The sequence below is a fragment of the Rhynchophorus ferrugineus genome, unplaced genomic scaffold, assembly GCF_030347505.1.
Source record: "Rhynchophorus ferrugineus isolate W39M unplaced genomic scaffold, kcgeb_rfMv2 rfM2, whole genome shotgun sequence".
Taxonomy (NCBI): Eukaryota; Metazoa; Arthropoda; class Insecta; order Coleoptera; family Curculionidae; genus Rhynchophorus; species Rhynchophorus ferrugineus.
In genome coordinates, this window is record NW_027472581.1 from 48,593,633 (window position 1) to 48,616,128 (window position 22,496).

Sequence of the window (22,496 nt, forward strand, 5' to 3'; positions counted from 1 at the left end):
ACTGAAACTGAATCACCATATAATATGATGACTAAGTGATATATTTCGTAATGATTAAGAAATTGAAGATTAGTAACACATCTTAACTTTGGTGACAGAAAATTTTGTTCGCTAAAATAATTATGAGTAACTGCTATAATACATACCTTGATAGTTGGCATAAAATTTTCCCGAACATTGTTGCATTTGTTGCCCCAAATGAAGTCATTTGAAAGCAATTGTTATATTGTTGGATATGTGTCAAAAAGTGTATAGAATCTGTTCCTATTCTTGAAACCAATGAGTACAATGGTTCTGGTGGTGGATCCAATGGTATCAATTTCACTTTACCATTTGCGCAACACAATCCATTGGCTTCGTTTTTGTATTTTAATGCCTTTCAGTGTGAGCAAACCAAGTTCATAGAACCAATAACAACACATTGGTAGTTACTGTAGTCAATTGACACATCGTAACTGAAAGCAGCTCGATTCAAACTTGCGCGACTATTAGTTGAATGTCGCGCTCGCGCTTCACGCGTTTGTGATATCCGAATTCTTTCACATTCATTTCCGTCGTCACGTTCTTGTGCAGTACGATTAGATCGGTAATTAGCTTGGTTTATAGCATTTCTGGTTCTTCTACCTAAATTGCTTCGTCTTATAGGAGGCATATCAAATATAAATTATTTTTTCACTAATCACGAACTAAACAAACACTAACTAACTAAACACTCTGCACAAAACACGATATACGAATTTGTTTCGTGTATCAGTTGACAATTCATCTATCATCTGTCAAAAGTCATCTGTAACAGGAAACTTTTTTTTTTTAAATTTGATATGACTTGAACTCAAATCCTTTTAAGCCGTACGAATTGTTTTATTTATTTAAAATTTGGATATTAAAAATAATAAAACACTGTTGGTAACGCGATTTTTGTTTGACTGATGTAATGACGTGGAAACTGATGCATTTTATCTCGCGTGCCGAAACTAATACAAAAGAAACGCGAGTTTTGGAACGCGACATTAAACTCCTCCAACTATGTATTCTGTGCTCCAACGCACACACGCACATTGTTTTGATAGATATGATCTTTGACGTTAGGAACACACCTACATCGCTTAGACAATAGTGAGTGCTTGTAATTTAATATGAACTTTATACCATAGCAATAAAGCTCAAATTGACTACGTTTTAGTTACAAATCATTTGTATGGGAAAAAGAAAAGAGCTATTTTTAGGGTTTTTCCAGCAATAATTCTAATTTTTCTCGCCGTAGAAACCATCCTTGAACTTCAACGAATATTTTAAAAAAAGATATGGCCAAATTGGTCCAGGCGTTGTTGAGTTATGCGCTTACCAACACATTTTGCGATTCATTTTTATATATAAGATTTAACAAACGTATAGCTGTTTGGTCCTCATGAATAGAATACCTTTTAATCGAAATTGGTGGAGTCAAATATTAAAATGTAAAATAAATATGGAGAGTACTAAAATACACTAAATAATGGAAGAGAAACCAAAAGTAGATTGAATAAAAATATTAAAAAATATATAAAAACAAATTTGTTGTAATTTATAGGTATGTTTTCATTATGGGCCAATTTATAAATAAATTTCCTTATCATTTAATAAAGGAAAACAATTCTGAGTATATCCTAAAATTAAAATGATATTCAGAACGAAGCCAGAACGAAAAAAAGAAACAAAGAGGGTTCATTATTCGAACTTTTTTCTTATTTTTTTCCATTCGCATTTATTAACAAGTATGCCGACAGAAAAAAATAATTGAAAACTTTTTCCAAATTTAACTTTAGTAACGCGACGACAAAAAAAATCTCATTAAAATGTAGATAAAGGATCCTTCGCAAAAGCTAAAATGTCATTGGGTCATGTGAAATCCCTATTCCAGTAAATATAACTAGATTTTGATATGTATCATCGTATTTTACGATAATCGATCAGGGGTACAAAATTATTCAGTTTAAAAATTTTATTTCGCCTAAAATGTATTAGATGGCAGTATTTTAAATGTTATAGGAAATGTACAAATGACTTTATTATAAAACGGATATATATAATTATTTTTAGTATCGCAAACAATTATTTTGAATGATAATATTAAAATTAAACAGCTCCAAAGATGAATAATGTAAATAATTAGAGGGAATGTACATGTTTTAATTTAAGTGACTTTATTATAAAACCTATATATAATTATTTTTGCTAGCGTCAAAAATTATTATTTATATTGTATTATTAAAATGAAACAGCTGCAAAGATAAATCAGAAAAACAAGGATTTTAAAAGATTTTTAATAAAAATCTTGTAAGAAACTCTCTTTATTTAGTGAATGGGAGTTACTACTTTTCAATTTTCAGTAAATCTCCATGAATTATCATTTTATGACAAATATCAGTTTACAAGAAACAATTTCTGGTATCACTAGCCGATGAGCCAATTAATGGTTGTTTAATAGTGCCCTATTGCTGGTATTACAATATGTAGCTTTCCATGGTTTTTGCCTTTTTTGCTACTTCTTTATGTTTAACAAAAACTAAGGAATTTTCACAACAAGTCAACGAGAAATAGTGATTTTGATTCTAATTGTTAAGGAGAAAATTAATGACAGAAATTAGCAGAGGAAAAATTAATGCCAATCCAAATTGAATATTCTAGCAACTAAATTTATTTGTTAAATGTGTTAGTATATGCTACAATATCGATATATAAATAACTTCACCAAATGTAATTATTTTTTATTATGGGCTTAATTAAAATCGGGGGGAAACAAGGCAAGTGTTTTTAACAGTTTCAAAGTATACATTGTTTACTTTATATTGGTCAATTCAATGTTTTGTTAAACAACAGATATTTTAGGTAATTTAATTTAATTAGCAACAATTACATATTGTTGTGGTTTTTTCTGTATATCGCATTATCTCATACATAGTACTACTAAGGTAAATTTGAAACATGAAAAAAGTGATCGAAAATTAAAAATTTTTGTTAATGGATGACTCGTTATTGACCTTAGGAATCGACATGTTACACACCACAAAAAAAAGCAATCATTTCTTAAAGTTGAGGAGCCCTATATAAACTTCAACTTCATAATAATATCAGACAAATTATCAAATATGTTGACTTGAATGAATAATAATGAAAATATCATCAATATAAGTCAAATATACCACATTATATTATTAATCTTGTTGAATAAATATTTTTATAAATTAGTATTTAATGTGAATTTTATTTAACGTGAAATGTATTTAATGTGATGTGAAAATTGGGTTTAAATTTACTAAAATTGTGTAAACTATTAAAATCTGGTAAGAAAAAAAATTTACATTCTCCTAATGGATCCATTTATATTATATATTTGAATGTAACAGTCATTCGTTTTGTCTGAGAATGTCACAGCCTTGTGAAAATCTCTAGGTTTTTAGAAACAAAACGAAGTCATTCAAAACAATGAGAAGTATCAGTTCGTTTTTACCCACTTGTTGTATGATATAGATTTGTTACAGAATAAGTAAAAATATAGTTCCAAACACTTAATACATTTAATAAGATAATAACGTAAGCCTAATAGCCTTGATTTGTGTGGTTACAAGCGAAAAATTCACAATCAATTCCACTAGTACTATTCTAGTACTTGTCAAAGGTCAGAAAATAATAGTTATACCATTTATTGAAAGTCTGTGTTATATATTGCTGCTGCTGTAAGTGTCTGAATAAGTGTTTGTTTTGAGGTGGTGGTGCTTATATTATAAGCTTTCAATTGTAAGAAACAATCTTCCAGCTCTTCTAAGAAATCGGTCTGGTGTCTGGTGACGAATGATGAGTTTCAATGAAAATTAAGGGCTTAGGATATGATTGAAGAATATGATATGATTAACAATAAATAAATATTTAATAATAAATAATTAAATAAATATGTTAAAATTTACGTATTTTCATAGTTTTATGGGGTTATTAAATGTAAGGTCGCAAAAGAAGAATTGCTAGCACAAGCACTAAAGGCCACCGAGCAAAGTTTGAAGCTAGTGTGACCTAACATAATTTACTGTACTTTGGATGGAGGCTTGGAGTTCAGGGTGAACGGGCGTCAAAAGCGGATTGCAGTAGCCCATTTGCCTGGCCGTAGGTTATTGGAGCTTTATTGCAATCAATTTGGGAAACCAGAAAATTTTATTTAGGGTATGTTATGAAAATTCTAACAAAAGACTGTAGTTCAGAAGACCTTGAGAGGCAGTCTGGCCGGCGAAGATACAGCCGATATTAACAGATCATTAAAGTATAACAGTACATACAATAATACGAAGCAAAGTCCTCGTATATCCCTCTTTGTTCTGATTTCTTTATAAACTCTACCCATTAAACAATTTATCTACGAACGAGAATGCGTTTTCAGAAAATTCAGAAATAATAAAATTGAATAAGCTGACATGATTTAAAGCCACATTGTAAATATGGGCAGTAGTGTATTTCACACCCGTATGTTTACAACATTTTGAACATTCAACATTAAATAAATAGTTTGTTGATTACTGTATCAAAAACCAAATAGCTCCTCCATCTTACTAATTATCAAAAGGGTGACGAGAAAAATGTTCATTAAAATCCATTTAAAGTTATGCCGGCGAATGCCGGAATACTGTTTCTGGTGGTGACCAAAGGAATACTTAGGCAAATTAAGTTAACCGACAGTGTATGCAAACTATTTACGAGTCCAAATGGAACCTTTGACGCAAAATCGTAGAAACCAAGGCGAAACATCTTTTCCGGGAAGCCGCCAGAATTTACTGTCGGAGGGATTGTTTGCATCCGAAACAACAATGGAAAACACGGATCGAATTAATCGCGACTGTTTGTTTTAACTTGACGCTATTTATCCAGGATTTCGACTTGGATACGTGGATTTGCACGTTGATAATTATTTCGTATTAATAAAGTTGGCAACCCACTCTGTTCCTGATTAAATTTCGGTTGTTGGTTTATCGTGAGTTTCGGCAATGCTTTTTTCAATGTGTTTGGGAATAGATTGTTTAAACCGCACTGATGCTGTGGTATATTAAATATATTGGAATGTCCGGAAAGGTCGACATGCCTTCGCAGTAACGAATCACAGCTTTAGTTATTTAATTTATCTTCATGACAGTTTACTACCTTATTTCTTGAAATATTTTCTTTAACAGTAGATATTTAATATAATTTTTTAAATAGAAATAATTATACTTTAACCAAATTAAGATCATTTCATCCAAAAATATCACAATGGATTTCAAATAAAATGAATGAATCAATTTTAAATTATGAATAAACTATTTACTGCAATATTTTAACAGCTTTATTAACTTCAATTGTTTATTATTTAATCTTTAAAATTTATTAAGTCGATCGATTTCGAATTTTTCAATTTATTCAGTATTTCTTCAAAATTATTAATAAATATCCGGGATAAATTGCGGCGTTATTCAGTGTGAATTCCATCCGCCAGAACAAACTTCGACCAAAAACAATGATTAAGTATCATTCGAAGTCTGTGAAGAAGAGTGAAAAGTGAAGATTTGATTTCAAAATATCAATTGTTTTTTATTACGGTAATATGTTTTCTCATATAATGTTAACTGTTTGCGATTCTTGCCTCAGAAATTCACCTCATATCATCCTGCAACAACTTTTCCCATTTCATTTAGGTGCTTTAGAGTTTTGGTGCACATATTAAAAAAATGCCGACATAAATATGATGTATCCAAAAGTGATTAATTTAAATAGGGTGAAACAAAATTTGGGTGATTAAATAATCGGTTGGTGATGCATTAAATGTAACAAAGTGATTTCATATAATATTACATTTTCAATATACTCTTTCATTTATTTAAACCTCCAAAGTCTTGGAAGAAATACAAATGTGCGTTTGAACTTTTGCAGATAATACTCATCATTATAATTAACCCATAGCTGGCGCTTCGGGAGAATATTTACTTCTTGGCCGATTGGCTAGTATTAATGCCGCAGAACTTCGAACATTCTTAACTAAGCACCACCATTTGGCAATCGGCTGCAGTTTTAGCATCGGACAATGTCAGTTTCCAACTTTTCAAATCGTTTTCAATGAGCTGGATCCATGCCCTTTTTGCAGGTAGTCACTGTATCTTCCACCCAAAAGGGTTGATTTTTCCATATAAGTCTACGACGAATTCGTTCTGAATTTTTCGTTCGACACATATGGCCAAACCATATTAATCTGCGACTCCGACTTTGTTCCTTAATTGTTTGCAGATTGTCGCATCTCAAACGTATGACCTCGTTTCTAATATGATATCGAAGAAAAATATGTATAATTTGTTTGCGCAAATTTCTATGGGTCAGACTGTAAGAACTTCCTGAGCAATACAGAAGAATTATAAAGATAAGCGTTTGAAAGTGGCGGATTTTAGTCTTTATACAACCCAACGCTACTACAGCTTTGCCGATTCGGTTTATTACTTCGGCGGTAGATGCCACTTTTTTCTTCTGACCCGAAGTATTTGAACTGCTGTACTTACTCCAGCTAGATTCCGTTAAGATTTACAATTGCAGGCGATCCGTCAGTTGCCAGGACTTTGTAATTTTCTTCATCGACTATCATGCCATATGCTTCTGCGGTGCGAACTATATTATGAAGAATGCCAGAAGCATCAACATCCGTATCAGCGCATATAGCACTATCATAAGCGAATGTCAGGTCGGTTAAAGAGTTCATAACATTCTGTTTAATGTCATGTCTGTTTTAAAAACAATGTTAAAAAAATTAAGTATTTCTGAAATATTAATAGCTGGCGGAGTTACCAAACCCTGTAGTAGATCATGCTTATAAAGTTGTATGATCTACTGTCCCCATCAATCGAGGCGCTCATCGTTGGAATTTTACCCAGATACTTTTGAATGATCTGGTTGGTAGAACTAGTTCTTGCCGCTCAATCTCTTAAGTTTTTGGTCCAATGTTCGATAATCACATTTGGATGAAGCAATTTCCAAATCCGTAGCTTCTATCTAGTAGGCTTCCGTTTCTAGTTTTAGTTTTAGCCCAGCATATTTATTTAGTATTCGGTATTTATCGAGAAGGATTGGTTTAGCTTGTTGTCGATCTTTTACCATCTGTAGACATTCGTTGGGTATCCGAGGTTGTATTTTATGACGAGCTGATGGACATACTTTTGTGTCAAACTCGACAATCGTTTCAGATATTAACTTTTCTATTGTATCCACATCTGCACCGTTTAGGTATTCTAGTGCCTGGAATGTATATGCAGTTTCGATATGAATGTATTTATGATGATTTCGATTCTTCAAGTAATTTCAGTCGCAATTGGTGGTATGCGACTTCATACTACGACAAAGGTCTTCGCGTCGCCCTCATATCCTTGAGCCTCTAAAGCTATATGTAATATGTAATATGTAATATGTATAAATAATGCTATATGTAATAATAACAATCTGAATAAATCTGATAGACCATACCAGTAGATCTTAATTGACCATTCAGAAAATCTTAAAAAGGTGGAATATGACACCTGTTATAACAAGTGAATAGGAAACGGTAATGAATAAAATCTATATGGTCATGGGAGAGCTACAAGAAATGTCAAAATTTAAGATATAAAAATAGAAAGTAGATGAATTTAATTATCTGAGCATAGGAGTCGAAGATAATTGAAGCCTGGGGAAGGAAATTGATGACGCAATTGAAAAAACAATAAATTTATACTTTGCCACAAATACTAAACTCATCAACAAAAAATATATACCAAGTAGAACGAAAATTAAAAGACTTATATAGACCAACGATATGATTCCTTTATGACACGTGGGTATCATCAAGGAGGGATAAAAGCAATACACAAATATTAGAAATTAAATATATCAGAAGAGTTAACAGTGTGACAATTATGGACATGATGAGAATTAAAGAAATACGAATAGACCTCAATATCCAATCAATGAAAGAGCACATGGAAAGGAGACAACGTAGTTGGTGGGTACAGGAAGGACTTACAGTATAGGGAGGCCACAAGACAGGTAAAGGGAATTTGGGACGCAAGAAGAGAGGAAGAACCTCGGGCAAAGTAGGAACAGTAGTAGAAACAGAAAACAAAGGACAGTATTTATATAGGAAACCAGAGAATACAAACCCTAAACATAATATATCTATACCACTTATTGGTATAAAATTGATTCTAAATTGAAAATTTGAGCTGAGTGAAGATAACTTAATGTCCTCTACTAGGAGCAACTTTAACCAAATACTGATACTGTGATTACCGTGATATCGCTATCGAATGAAGTTCATATCATGGAATGAATGACTTGAACAGAATAAACTTGGCAATTATACAATTTTTTTTCAATTAAAGACGATCTGCATATTTTTTTCAGTTTAACAATATAAAATTAGTGGTTTGGTCTTTTCATATAATGACAGTGAAATTCAGTTTTCGGTTTGAATGTAAACTTAAAAGTATCTGAAAAGTTCAGATGTAAAGGCTCTTAAAATACATCAACGATCCTCATAAGAACTTTACGTGAAATCTTATATAATATGGTATCGAATAACTGTCATTACAAGATATTTTAATAACAACGCTTCAAAAGTTCTTATCTAAAGACAAATTCTGTCTATCCACTCGAGCAGAATTACGAACTTTTAAAGCTTTGAAGCGGCGAATATTTAAAAATTCTTTAAAAGACCTCTTGACTTAACAAAGCGTTATTAAAATCACTTAGAGAATTGTAGGACTCGTTTCAAACTCTTGTTAATATTTGTCGCTCGATATAAAACTTTTCTTCTATTAACTATACGGTAGAGAAATTCTGGCTTCTGCTATATTCGAAGTTTCGCGAATATCTCGTTTAATTAATTTTTAAAGAAATTCGTTGCTTTTTCAGATAGGATGGCTAGAGTGCGCGTTCGTTCTAAACTAACTTTTAGAAAGCATAATTAGAAATATGACAACAATGTCCAATGATTTTCTTTAATCTACTAATTTATACAAAACTTAGTTATGTCTAAAATTTATTTGTACATTGTTAGGATTTAATGTTTTTACGCTGTTGAAGATGTTTGAATAAAATAATGTAGAATAATAAATTTAGAACCGAAAGCAACATTTGAGCCTAAATTTTTCTTAAATTTTATGATATATGTTACTAAAAAAGGCATCTTATCTATGATGAAAGTCCAAAATATTTCCAGTTCTCTCCTGATAATTATGTTGGTGGCACTTTTGTGAGTTTTTCTTGGTTTTCATTATTACTAGCAGTAAAGAATTCACATGCTGAAAGGATCGGCTGTTATTTAGTTTTTCGAATAATTTGTAATATTTTAAATCTTTGACATCTCTCTTTTCATCATTAATCAATTCTTTTATTCAATATATAGCAATAAACTGGATGCAAATTTTATGATGCTTATCAGATCATCTGGATAAAAAAATCTGGATAATTAAAGTCATCTAATTTTCTTAAAAACTATATTGTTTTATAGCAGCTGTGGCATGTGATGGTAAATTGTTGTTCTACTTCAATATAGGATGTAAATTTTTAAATAATATAAATAGTACGATCTATCGTGTTGCATGATCTTAAAATGTTTTGAATAAACCAAATTGAAAAAATCAAACAATCCAAACATTCTAAGTGCTACAAAAACCAACCTGTGAGTATATATGATAGGACCGACATATAACCAGCACCACATGTGAAAAGCTCTGTATTATGTTGCGGATATGGATATCTGCAACATGTTCAAAGTAAAGCAATGGTTGCCTCTACGGTATACCTTAGTTTAATTTCTTGAAGATTTAATTTGTTTTTAAGTAAGCGAAACATTTCTTTTTGAATGGATAAAACAATACGGTTAAAGTCATTGTTAATTTATTTTCAGATTCGTTATTCGTTATATATCAAATTTTATCTTTTTTATTTCTAATATTTTTAGCGGAGAATTATATTTTGGTTGTCATTTTGGAGGATTATATATCGGATATGGCAAGAGGTAAAATAGAGTGAAAGGCCGAAAGCCTGCGTAGATGTGAAATTAAATGATAATATTAGATCGCTTAAAATTGAAATTAAACTATCGTCAACAGAAATAAATAAGTAATTAAGTCAATCTCATTTTCTGAAATGAGAGTGTTCAGTCGATGGAAAAATCTATCCTTCTTACCATAGTCCAAGCTTACCAGACACTGTTCCTTTCCTTTCAAGAAGCCACTTTTCAAAAAACAATTATTTTTTTTAACACTAATTATGTAAGCTAACTGAAAGATGAGGAAATGTCATATCTAATCATGGATAATCATATTGTTGATTATACTATTTTCCAACAATTTATTTGTTATTTTCCCAAAATATTTTATATCTTTCATATATCTTTTTAATACATTATACTAATTTTCTTAAGAATCATTCAAGTTATAAAAAAACATCAGACCCTACTTATACACCCTGTATATTAGAACTTAATGATACTATTGTTAATAATGAAGCACTCAATGTATTTTGAAAACTCAAGCTATATTGAAACAAAATCATTTTCTTAGATGCTAATAAATTGGAATTTTACTTAATATACTGTGACCGTTCCTGTAATTAAAATGGAACCTAATTATGCGTGCGTATCCAAAAACATTAGAGAAAAACGGACTAAGAAGATAAATAGGCAACAAAAAGAGGACTAATTTAATTCATTGTCATTGCCCTGGGTGTTTCCATATGGGTATACGTTAACCCTAGTTTTAACGTTAAAATAATGTCGGTTGGGGCCAAGCAAACAACCATATCGGCCTTGTTAGATACTAATTAACTACAGCTGGAAGGCAGAATGTATCTCGAATAATAAGGTAGTGCTCTACTATGGAAAACTTCTGTCGCTCGTGAATATATTCCAAGCCGCTGTCGACAATTCTCAAAGCTGTTAAAACTAAAAACAATATTTTTGTTAAACTATCATCGAAGGTTCACAAAGATGCTTCTTTTTGTAATATGGAGGTTATCATTTTTATATAATTTATCAATAATTCCCTAGCATAAAATGTATTCCACCTTTTTCTATTTCTGATTATTTTTGTTACTTAAAAACGCATTTATTGAGAAAAAATGGTACAATCTATATTAACAAAAATTATCTATCTACTAAAAATTAACATCAATTATTATTTTCTACAACTTTTTTCATATTTTTATCGAAAGAACGATATAGGATGTCAGCGAATCAACAATACTTGCTCACTCTATCTCGCGATTTAGAAACCTGCCAAGTCATGCCGCATAAATCTAAACAAGCGGTAATTAGAAGGCTCTATGTCATTTGAGCTCATTACATTTGAGCTGCAACGCTATATACTTCACAACTCTTGCAATGTACACCTGAGAATTGTCATTCAATAACAATATTTTGTGCCTGTTACTCATGTTGCTGGTCTTTTTTGCAATAAAATTCCGAATAGTTTATTTATTTGATTTTAGACGCATTAATAATATCCCGTTTCCGAGCCTGATGGGTATAATTCACCTGGACTGATGCATGACATTTCGCAATTAGTGTAGTCGTACTAGATCCTTTCATTTCGAGTTATCAAACGTAACGCTTGTTATATCAGTCCAGATATTTAGTTTTGTATAATATTTTAGCATAACATAAAATGCACAAGTTATCCTTATCTACAGCATAACGTATTCTCATTCCTTCACTTAATTATGCATAATTTTAGTTACTTTCTATTTTTAAAGTAGCTTCTATATATATTTATGTTGGAAATAATACCATTAAATGACATCTTTATGCTTTTATAACCTCTAATTTATTTCATTTATATAATTCAGTCAGTTGCAATGTCATGTTTGTGCATTTAGTCAAGGGTTGCTAAGATTTAAAACTGATTTATTATTAACCGACTTCGAAAAAGGAGGAGGTTCTATGTTCGATGTATATTTTTTTTCTTTTTAATGTATGTTCGTCAATATCTCCGTAAATTGTGGACCTTCAAAATTATTTTTTATTTGAAAGAGTGCATTCCCGAGGTTATCCCGTTGAAATAAAATCAGGATCTGTTGGGGGAAAGAGAGGAAATCGAGGGAAACGCTCAAATTCGTTCCTTTGGAATACAATCTTTTTACATATTTTTCATCTATAATAATCAGATATTTAGGTATAATGTTCGGAAAAATCGGAAGTTGTTTAGTGCAGAAGCCATTCAGTTTGCTTTTTAAGCACAAACTCTAGCATATAAACCGTCGTAGAAATATTGTACACTACATCTACTATGGTGCAATGGTTAAAGTGTTTAGCTCCCTAACGGAGGTCGCGGGTCCGATTCCCGGCGCAGATAATACCTCTTCGTTGTTTGGTTTGGACATTTGTCAAATCGCATAGACTAGGCAGCAGACTCGGAGGCCTGAAGCGTTGCTTAATTTCAATCACTGTTTCTTTGTTTATAATATATAATTAATATAATATATTGAATACTATATTGAATATATTAAAAATATATAATAATAATAATATATTAAATTATATTATATATTAAAAATATATAATATATATATTTCATTTTAGCTTGATTATTTTTTAATTTTTAGTGAATTCCTTATTTAATTTCCGAAGTAGATTCAATATTTTTGTTAAAAATATTTTATTGTTAATGCCGTGTCATTGTTTATTAAATTATTATTTGTTTTAATTAAATAATTGTTTATTACCTTATTACAACTTGATAGTAGCTCCGGTTGCAACCGTGCCTCCTTTTAATACCAGTTATATTAACATTGTTAATTTAACATTTTTGATAAAAAAATATGAAACTTTCTCAAACATCTTGCCATAGTTATATTAGTTGTGTGCGAGTGTGTAATAGTTTGTCAAATTCATATTCATACTTACATGGAAGATTCCACTGGTTTGCGCTGCAGACATATAGCAGTCAGTTTGATGCTACAAATCTTTTGGAAGATCTGTGGTTATATTAGCTATATTTATACGAATACTGGAAAGATATAAAATATTTTGGGAAAATACAGTGTCACTGTTACTGTCACTGTCATCACTAATTTCACTGTTACAAAGGATCTGTATTGTTGTGGGTTATCCAATGTCTATGGATGGGGGCCAATATTATCAAGCCGCGGTCAGAATGTATTAGTTATATGGTAATTTCGCACCACTGACTATTTACTTTACAGCGATTTATATTTCATACAAATGTAGGTATTTTTTACAGACACATCTATTCGATAACAAATATCTATTGTAAAATATGATATAATTATAGTCCGTTCAATTAAACAGTGAATTCACGTCATCTGAATTGATGACGTCAAAACGCTGCAATGTTGTATCAACTCTCATGTTTTAGTACATTATGGGTCTGACAAATAACAAAATTCTAAAGTAATTAAAATAATTAAACTGTTTAAAATAAAAAATTATATAATTAAATTAAAAAATACTGTTATAAAATATAATTTGTTTCAACATTACAGTACATCTAGTGCATATATTATGAAAAGACTTATAAACAACAATTAGTTATACAGTTATAATAGTTTGTATGTTAGGGTTGTGTTTTATTATATTTAAAATGATTTTTGTCCATTCCACCTATGAGTTAGAGCTCCAGGCGCATTTTGTTTTATGTAGTTGTATCCCCTGGAGGCCTAATCCACCTAACTAACAATTATAAATCCAAGTAATGTGTTTTACTTTCATTAGAGAGCATATTTACCTTTTACGCTTAATTCTTATTTTCTTCGGTAGAGTGTTTCCTTATAAGGTCATTTTGATATCACTGTATTTCTCCTTAGTTTGTTCTGTTTCTACCTACATAAATAGCATTCATATAATGCATTTACCATATCTGAGAAACAGTTAGTATTACTTCTCTCATCACATTTTAACGAGCTGCTTATTTCCAATGTATCTAACATTTGTTTACAATTACATCACTTGTCAATTTCTTCTTAAATGTACCTGATCGAGTTCATCCAAACCGAAGGGGTTTTAAACATTTCTATTTCAATCATAAAGAGCAATATATCTGCAATGAGCATTTAGGAAATATTATGACTAATAGCACTTAATCAATTTTTATTCCAACTTTTACCTTATTCCATCAACTTTTGTTGTTTTAACACTTTTTATCATCTTGCCATAAGTGGCCATTGGTCCTATTCTGAAATATTCATACCTCATTTAACTACATATATTGAAATAATAAGTCATCCTTGATTTTATTATATGCTTTTAAAACTGTATTCTTTTAAAAACAATATCTAGAAGTTTCATTCAACCTTTTGGAGGGATATCTTTACACCATTAAATCCTATACTACCTAACAATCTATGAAAGATTCCTCTACATCCCTTAAAGAGTTGCATATCTCTAAACTTCCTATGGATAATTTTCTGATTAACAGTTTCCTCAGAAATAATTGTTTTAAATTAAGTTTATATTGAAAACCTTACTCATTATTTTTAAACATTTCAAATATTTGATACAGCTTTCATCAAGCTGATCTTGATACGTCACCTCCTTCGTAAAAGGACGGTCGCGTTTCGGTGAGAGATCTGATTAAACATTATATTCTTAATTTTTGGAGATATTTCAGTGACCCTCTCCATACTAATATTCAGTAAAGCTGCAATACGCTAAAAATATTAGTAATAAAAACCGCAATAATTTAATAACTAACAGATAAAAATGCTTACCTCTTTAAATAGTTTTACTGGCAATTTTTTACTCCATTATCTCGTTCGAAGTAACTGATTCGCAATGAAGGAACGCAATCTGTTCTGCCTGGCTTCTGCATTTTAAATTAGAGTAATAATAAGCAGCAATTTGAAATTTATCAAAACAAGCAAATCGTTCAGATAACGTCTGTTGGTTTATAACCCCTAGTTATTAAGAATTTTGCATACGTTTGACAACGGGCCGATTTTGACAGGCTGATTCGGTTAGATGTTCGCACTTATTAGACATCGTTATATCTCTTTTTAAATATAATATAATGAGGACAATATTGTCTGACTCTAAAACGAATTTAGAATTTGAGACAGGCATATATTAATGGCGTGAGTTCACTATTATTTTGAATAGGTTATATGTTTTAATGTTATTTTCGAATCGTATTCTCGTCGTATCTAAATATGACGTGACTATTTAGGGTAAATTATACTTTGTAAATGTATTTTGCGCTATTATTTGTTATTATTTAGTGCGCAGGAAATTTTTTAAAACTTTTATTATAAATTATGCCAAGGAGTCATCTTTTCCTCACTTTCTGACTTAAGTCGTTCAAATTAATCAAATGTGCGACGAGTTATCTCACGTGTTATTGCACTGTTTACCAGCGAGAGAGAGAAAATGATAATGGTGTATCGACACGATGAAATTGAGCGATTCTACAGACGCAGTGCTCTTGTGATCCAGGAATGAGCAACATTCCACTACAATCTGGAAACATATTATGGTGTCAACAAATTCGTTATAGTTTGGGAAATATCAATCGCGTAAATATTATAAGGCATTAAAATATAGCGGTAGTTCTACTGGGTTATATTGTGCCGGTCGAAAAGCAAAATTACCGCAATTAGATGGGACATTCTAACCATTTCTTAGCGAACAGTCAAAAACATTATAGATGTTTCCAAATTGTCTTTTGGCGCAATGCATATAGTACACGACGGTTTCATGGCCACTTTGAAGGTAATTAACTATACAATTTTTTTGGTATCATTCAAAATTGTATCAGAGAGAAATCAAAAAAATCTTAAACAATTGCAGATACAAAGACAAATTTATCATTTAATGTCGTGCTCTGAAATGATTTAATAAAACTGTTCTGAGTGGCATTAGATCGGCTTCTGCAGGTGAATACGAGTGAAGGTTTAATCCACCGACAATCGACGAAGAGGTTATAGTTATTACCGTAGAAAATTTAGTTTTAGATAGATGTAGGTGATACGAAGTTTACCGGCTCCTCTAGTCACTAATAATATTCACAATATTGATTAAAGTTAATATTTCTTATGAACTGGTTATCAGACATCCGTCAGTTTGCTATTTAAGTCAATCTACTTAGATACAAGTTCAGTTGTTTGAAACAATATTGGAAAAGGAAATTACTGAGTACAGAGAATACTTAAGAAACACTTAAAATTTACTTATCATTTTCCGGTGGTTTAAAACAAAACCTTTTCCTATAACCACGGACCAGCCCGTATCCATAAAGTTTCTTCTTAACTCACTGATTATATTAGAACGGGGAGGCGTTCTATGACGTGCAAGTTTACCATCATGTGTAAAACGGCTTCGCCCGTTAAAGTTCCTAAGTAGAAGTGAGCTTTAGAAAACTTGAGATTTCGTCCTCAAGTTCAAGTTGGTGTAGAGAGGGTCGGACCGCATTTTAAGGTAATAGGATTATTGTTTGTATGGAAGTTTTCGAGCTTTCAATTAAACTTCCATTTGGTTTGTAAACGTTTTCGTAATTTTTGCCGGTGGGATAGATCGGGGGGAGATCCGTTGTACTGGGAGTTCTGATCCGTTTAGAGTCGTTAATGTCGTTTAATATTTATGTATTTGGAAACGGTGTTTTGAGTTTATTGTTACAGTAATTTTATACTTTTAATAGCGAGGCTGTTGTTTGCGAACCTGAGAGGGATTGTCTTCTGTTCAACGGAACAAATCTTGTTTTAGAACCTTTTATAATGTTACCATATAATTTTCGTAGGATTTATGCAGATTAAAACTTTTTAACGCTCTATAAAGATACACAAATATTCTTTCAGTGTAAATAATAATTAATATATTATAAATGTATAAATAGTTTTTTTTTGAATATATTTTATTTATTTTAGTGAAGATAGGATTCGCAATCCGAATTCCTCACTAATACTTAGGTTTAGTAAAATTACTAATCATAATTGTCTAAAAATGTATTTATTTACAAGTTAACTATTGGAACTGCTTAATTTATATTACATTTATGGACTGTTTAATAAACATATCTCATTTTGGTTTTCCCTAATTCTTCATCTTATTTTCAAAACATGTCCGTGGATTTTAGTAACACCAACTCCCTAATATTCTTAATGGCAGAAGTCAATTTAAATTTGATGAACATAATCTTTATTTTATTAGTTTTTACAAAATATTGTCTAAATAAGTGGAAACATTCATGCCCAGATGTATGAATATCGCATATTCTAGAGTTAACACTTAAATTTAAAAAATTCTTCCATTTTCTGATTTCCAGTTTTCTATATATTATAGTAATGTCTATCAATTTTGTTTTCCAACTGCATTATTTTAACATAATTGGAGACCCTAACAGGAAACTCTGTAACGAAGAAAAAGGATTTTAGAAAAGAATATAAAATTAACTTCAAATTCCTGTGCTAACTGTATCTTATTCCAATTATACGAGGCATAATCTATGACGTTATGTAAGAAACTTCTGGTGAAAATACTCAAGTTATATGAACAAGTTATAATTTGATATAGTTAGCAGAGAATGCCACTGTTCAATTAAAAAATGTTGATAATAAGACCATCATAGGTTAATGACAATAAACTATATATATATATATATATATATATATATATATATATATATATATATATATATATATGTATATATATATATATTGCCTCAAATATGGAATTTGCATAGAAAAGAGACGAAGAAGATCAAACAACAATTCCTTGGCAAGCATATCTTTTTACAAAAAAAAATTGATTTTTCTAAATATCCCAATTTATTCATATCAATAGTTCATTATACCAAAAAATTATATCTTACATGCTTTGACCCAACATATATCCCCCATCATTTTTACCTTATATATTACCTTTATTATATTTACTCATAATTGTTAAACCACAATAAAGAGTCGTAATATTCAATTATGAAATTGTATTTAGATAATTGAACAATCAATGATAATAACTAAAAGTGCCATCATATGGATAACAGTGTACATTAACTTTTTCGGCATTTCTGGCATTCTGCGTCATCCTTTTCGGTCGTCCATCGGGGCCTTCTGAGAGTTTCACGTATAATTACTGTGAAAATTAGGTTTTGCAACTAACAAAGCGAGGTGACATTTCCATTTAGTAATACATTCTTCTTGCAAAAGCCAACGCCATACAATGAGGGCGATACCCCAAAAACTTAGCCGGCAGCAATTCGATTTGCGTTTAATTTAATTTCCAAACCGAGACACAAAGATCAACAACTGTAAAAGCAGTCGGAGTAGTTGTTAGTGTTTGTTTCAACCTCATATTCGATTAAATAAAGTTTATTTCAAAAAAACTAAACTACATTGATATATGATAAAATTAATTGCTTAGCTTAAAATTACTATTAAACTTGTTTTATAATGCCAAACTGTTATGTTATCTGTATAATGCCAGTTTTGTTATACAAAACCAGAAATGAGCAAAAATATCGTGGATAATTAGATTATTATCTATTAGACCTAATGTTTAATGTTGAATAAGTGGAGAGCATGGAAGAAGGCAACAATTGTTCCAATATTGAATAAAGCAAAAATTATGCAAATTACAATTATGCAAATGAGACTCTAAAGAGTTTGCGAATGAACCGAGAAGAATAGGCCAGGATTTAAAACAAATAATGGTTGTGTAGATAACACTCTGTTAGTTTATGTTGGGATGTATCAGTAATTGCATACTACTGTCATTTTTATTAATTTTTATTTACTTCTTGACTATATACACAGATCAGTCACTGGCCCTTTTGAAATTTAAACATCTTCTTCTAAAAATTATCGAACTTCCTTAAGCGTATTGTCCGAAATTCTGAATGAAATGATTTGTCAAATTCATTTGAGGTCTAAGTTGGTGTTCGCAGAGAGGATATCGTTTCTCAATTTCCTTTCAACATCGTAGTGTATACATTTATGTTTATTATGAAAATATTTAAACATATACATATCTTCTTCAGCTTAATTATAATCACATTCTTTTATGTGACATTTTCTCTGATAATAGCTATATTCGCAATTCGCGAAATGTGATCTCGAGTATTCGTTTCAAAGTTTGTCTAAGATGGTGTGTTTGGCAATATTACAATTAGGGCTAAAATTCCCTTCTTCTCAATGCCAATCTTTCTGTTTCGATCAAAAACTTGCACGCTATTATATATATTTATAAGCTTGAATTATTTCAGATAAAAGTGCTCAGATGCTTAAGAATAATTATATCTTACTCTCCGTCAAAATCATATTGAAGACTGAGATGCGACAGTCAATACACTCTGCTGACTAAAATTTTACCGATTGATGATACTGTCCTGAAGGGAGAGTACTTCCTTGAGATTATAAAACCATTAGTGGTGGTAAGCCTTTTCCTTTTCTTATGCGTCTGACAGTGACTGACAACAATGTTTGTCTAACAATTTTTTGCAGGACATTTGACTGGCTAGTTATATTATTATTTGACTTAGCATGTTAAGCATGTTTTTATGTTATCTTTCTTTGTATTCTAACTCTTCCGTCCCCTTATTTAGATCACGTATCCCCTTTTGAGATACCGGAGAAAGGCCAAAAAAATTAAATAGTCAAAAACTACGTTGCATTCCTGGAGAGAAACCTCTTCAACGAAACGTCGTATTCACTCAACCTACGACGAACTTAGATTTCCCAGACGAAAAGTGCCGTTTGTGTGGCCTGCTAATTTTAAATAAAAATTGGAGTATCAGATTAAAATGGTTTAAATATATTTGTCGGATGACAGATTAATTAAATAAAAACAAATAAATCACATAGAAGAAACAGAAAACTAATATTGCTTGGACCCACAAGGACGAGATTATGATAGATTGTTGATCAGATTACTTGAGTAATATTATAAGAACTTGTAAAGCGGTAGATATTCCCCTAGAGCGAAAGTTATGTATTGGTGACGAGTTTCATATAAATTAACTCTTCTAAATCACAATCCTCTTTTTAATGGCCTTTATATTTAGCTTATATAGCATACTTACCATTTTGATTCCCTTAAGAATTGCTGGGCGCTATAGTGGAATTGTTTGCTATATAGTCCCATTAATAATTCCAGCAAAATATCACTGTATTTCTTATAACTGACTGTTAAATTAATAGCACAACAGAACATATTAATCAATAGAGTGTCAAGGAATACCACTATCCAAAACGCATAGCACTCTAGATGGACACGTAATATAATACGTTTCCCAACGACCCTGTATTAAAGATGTTGTTGGCCCCTAAACCAGATAGAAACCAGTCCAGCATCCAGCCCATTCTCCGGAATGAGAAATTCTCCGACGATGTTGTCTAATTTCCTATTTCGGACCTTTGCGGTTAGACGTGGGGTCGGCTTAATTAGAAATTCTGTGTTTCGACTGGAGGGTCGAAACTTGCCGACCTAAAAATTGATTACATATATGTGTTTACTTAAAATTGTTTCCTCTTTGTGTAAAGTGCTAACTCTGCCTGGGCCTCGTCTCATTTAAAATTCATTAAAATTTGCTTCGTTTAAATGACAAAATATATTCAACAACGTGATTTATTAAATATCGAAATAAAATTTCAATGGGTAACTGTCCTACCGCATGATTATATCTGCATTTATAAGTTATATCTATAGGGTTAATTTATACCTAGATATTGATTTAATTTATAGTGGTAGTTAACAAAATGAAATTATACCTGGTTATTGGATATATTAAATATGATACATAAAATTACAGTCACTGCTATTTGCGAGCAAACAAACCTTATTTTATTCGATGGTGACCATCGATCAGCAGTTGTCGACTTTACGAACCATGACACGGTGTGAACACATATTGCATCTGTGTAGGCACCTGATAACTTCTACAACCAATCTCAAGAAGTTTTTCACTCTCTTTCTACAAAGTATTTATCTATTCTAGCTGAAGATTTTAATGCACGTACAAGTTCACTTAAAAATGGCGGGGAAGTAATTTTGGGAATGGTACTTGTTGAGTCTAAAACATCCGAAGGAGATTCATATCGAAACTATAAATAAATTCGAGGCATTAGTATGTTAAAATGATACAAATTTATAAAACAGGAATGAAACTATCAGAAACAATTGTTGAATATGCCACTATAGCTTGTCCACCAAAAATTTATAAGATACAGTATATCCTGTATAGAAAAAACTAATGAAACTCGAGAAATATTGAAAACCAATTAGAGATATTAGGTAAAGATTAAAATGAGAATCCTACTGAAATGGTGTGACCGCCGATTTGAAGTTGCTGCATCGAAACGTGAATATGGATCGTTGTATCACACACTTAAGAGATTGGGCACTATGATTATATCTACCTGCGACACCATTAAAAAATTAGATGGATCCTTCGTAAAGTTGAGATGAAGGGAGTCTCGAACGGGGGAGAGAAATCATGCAACTTTATAATCATGACCCAACAAATTCGTCAGCAATTGATATCGCAGAAATCAGAAACCTCAATAAAATCACGAATGTGTGGTAATTCCGCTGGAGTCGACCAAACTACGACCGAAATGATCAAAGCTGGGGGGCAAACGTTATTTCGATCGCTTTATATGCTGTTCACGCAAATATGCAAAAATACATGTGACACCCAAGCCAGTATTCCCCAAGAAGATGTCTTTTCACTATTGAGTTTGAACATAATAGTGATAGTAATAGTAATAGAAATTACGCGAAAGTTTTTAAAAATACGTACCGTTAAATATGATTAATATGATACGGGTGTTGAAGCTTCTAGCGCTCTTAATGACATAATTCGCACCCCAGAACCATTGCTTAAGAATTAATTAAGAAAATTCAAAATCCGAATCATCTGACGGATTTCCAGCTATCGAAAATCTCAAGGCATCCAGTTGGAGCAAATGAGTGAACTCAAATAATTGGGATCAATAATATAGCATACAAAAGTGACATCTAGCGCTGAAGTAGTAAACCGAATCAGCCAGGCTGCAGTAGCTTTTCCTTCCCTAAGATGATACTTATGAAAGAGGAGAAGTATTACAATCAAGGTTAAAATCCGCCTCTCTCGAACGCTTATCTTTCGAACGACTCTATTATAGTTTGACATATTTAAGCTTGGTCTTTTAGGTCTTTCAAATACCACGCGTAAGGCAAACTCTTGAGTTTCTCTCCGAGATCATATTAGATAATGAACCCATTCGTTTAGGATGTCACAATGAGAGCACAGATGAAGAACAAATTCAAAGACGCAGATTGCCATAGTTTGGACTTGTGCGTCGAATGAAGGGTGAACGAATTCCTCACATTCGGTGAAATCGATCTTTTAGTTAGAAGGCACAGCTAACAGCTTCCAGAAAGTTAGTGATCAATATTATCGAAAATGGTCTGAACTATAGAGTAATATTGTATCAAGCCAGAACAGCTGCGGCGAATTGCTAGCTGTGGCAGAATGTATTGAAAAATATTTGAA

The 22,496-nt window shown here is 31.4% G+C and overlaps 1 protein-coding gene across 1 annotated transcript in view; it reads right to left on the reverse strand.

The window, feature by feature from the left end:
* mmd (disintegrin and metalloproteinase domain-containing protein mind-meld) overlaps positions 1-22,496 on the reverse strand; it is a 308,125-nt gene that overhangs the window by 279,903 nt on the left and 5,726 nt on the right. The window lies entirely within an intron of this gene.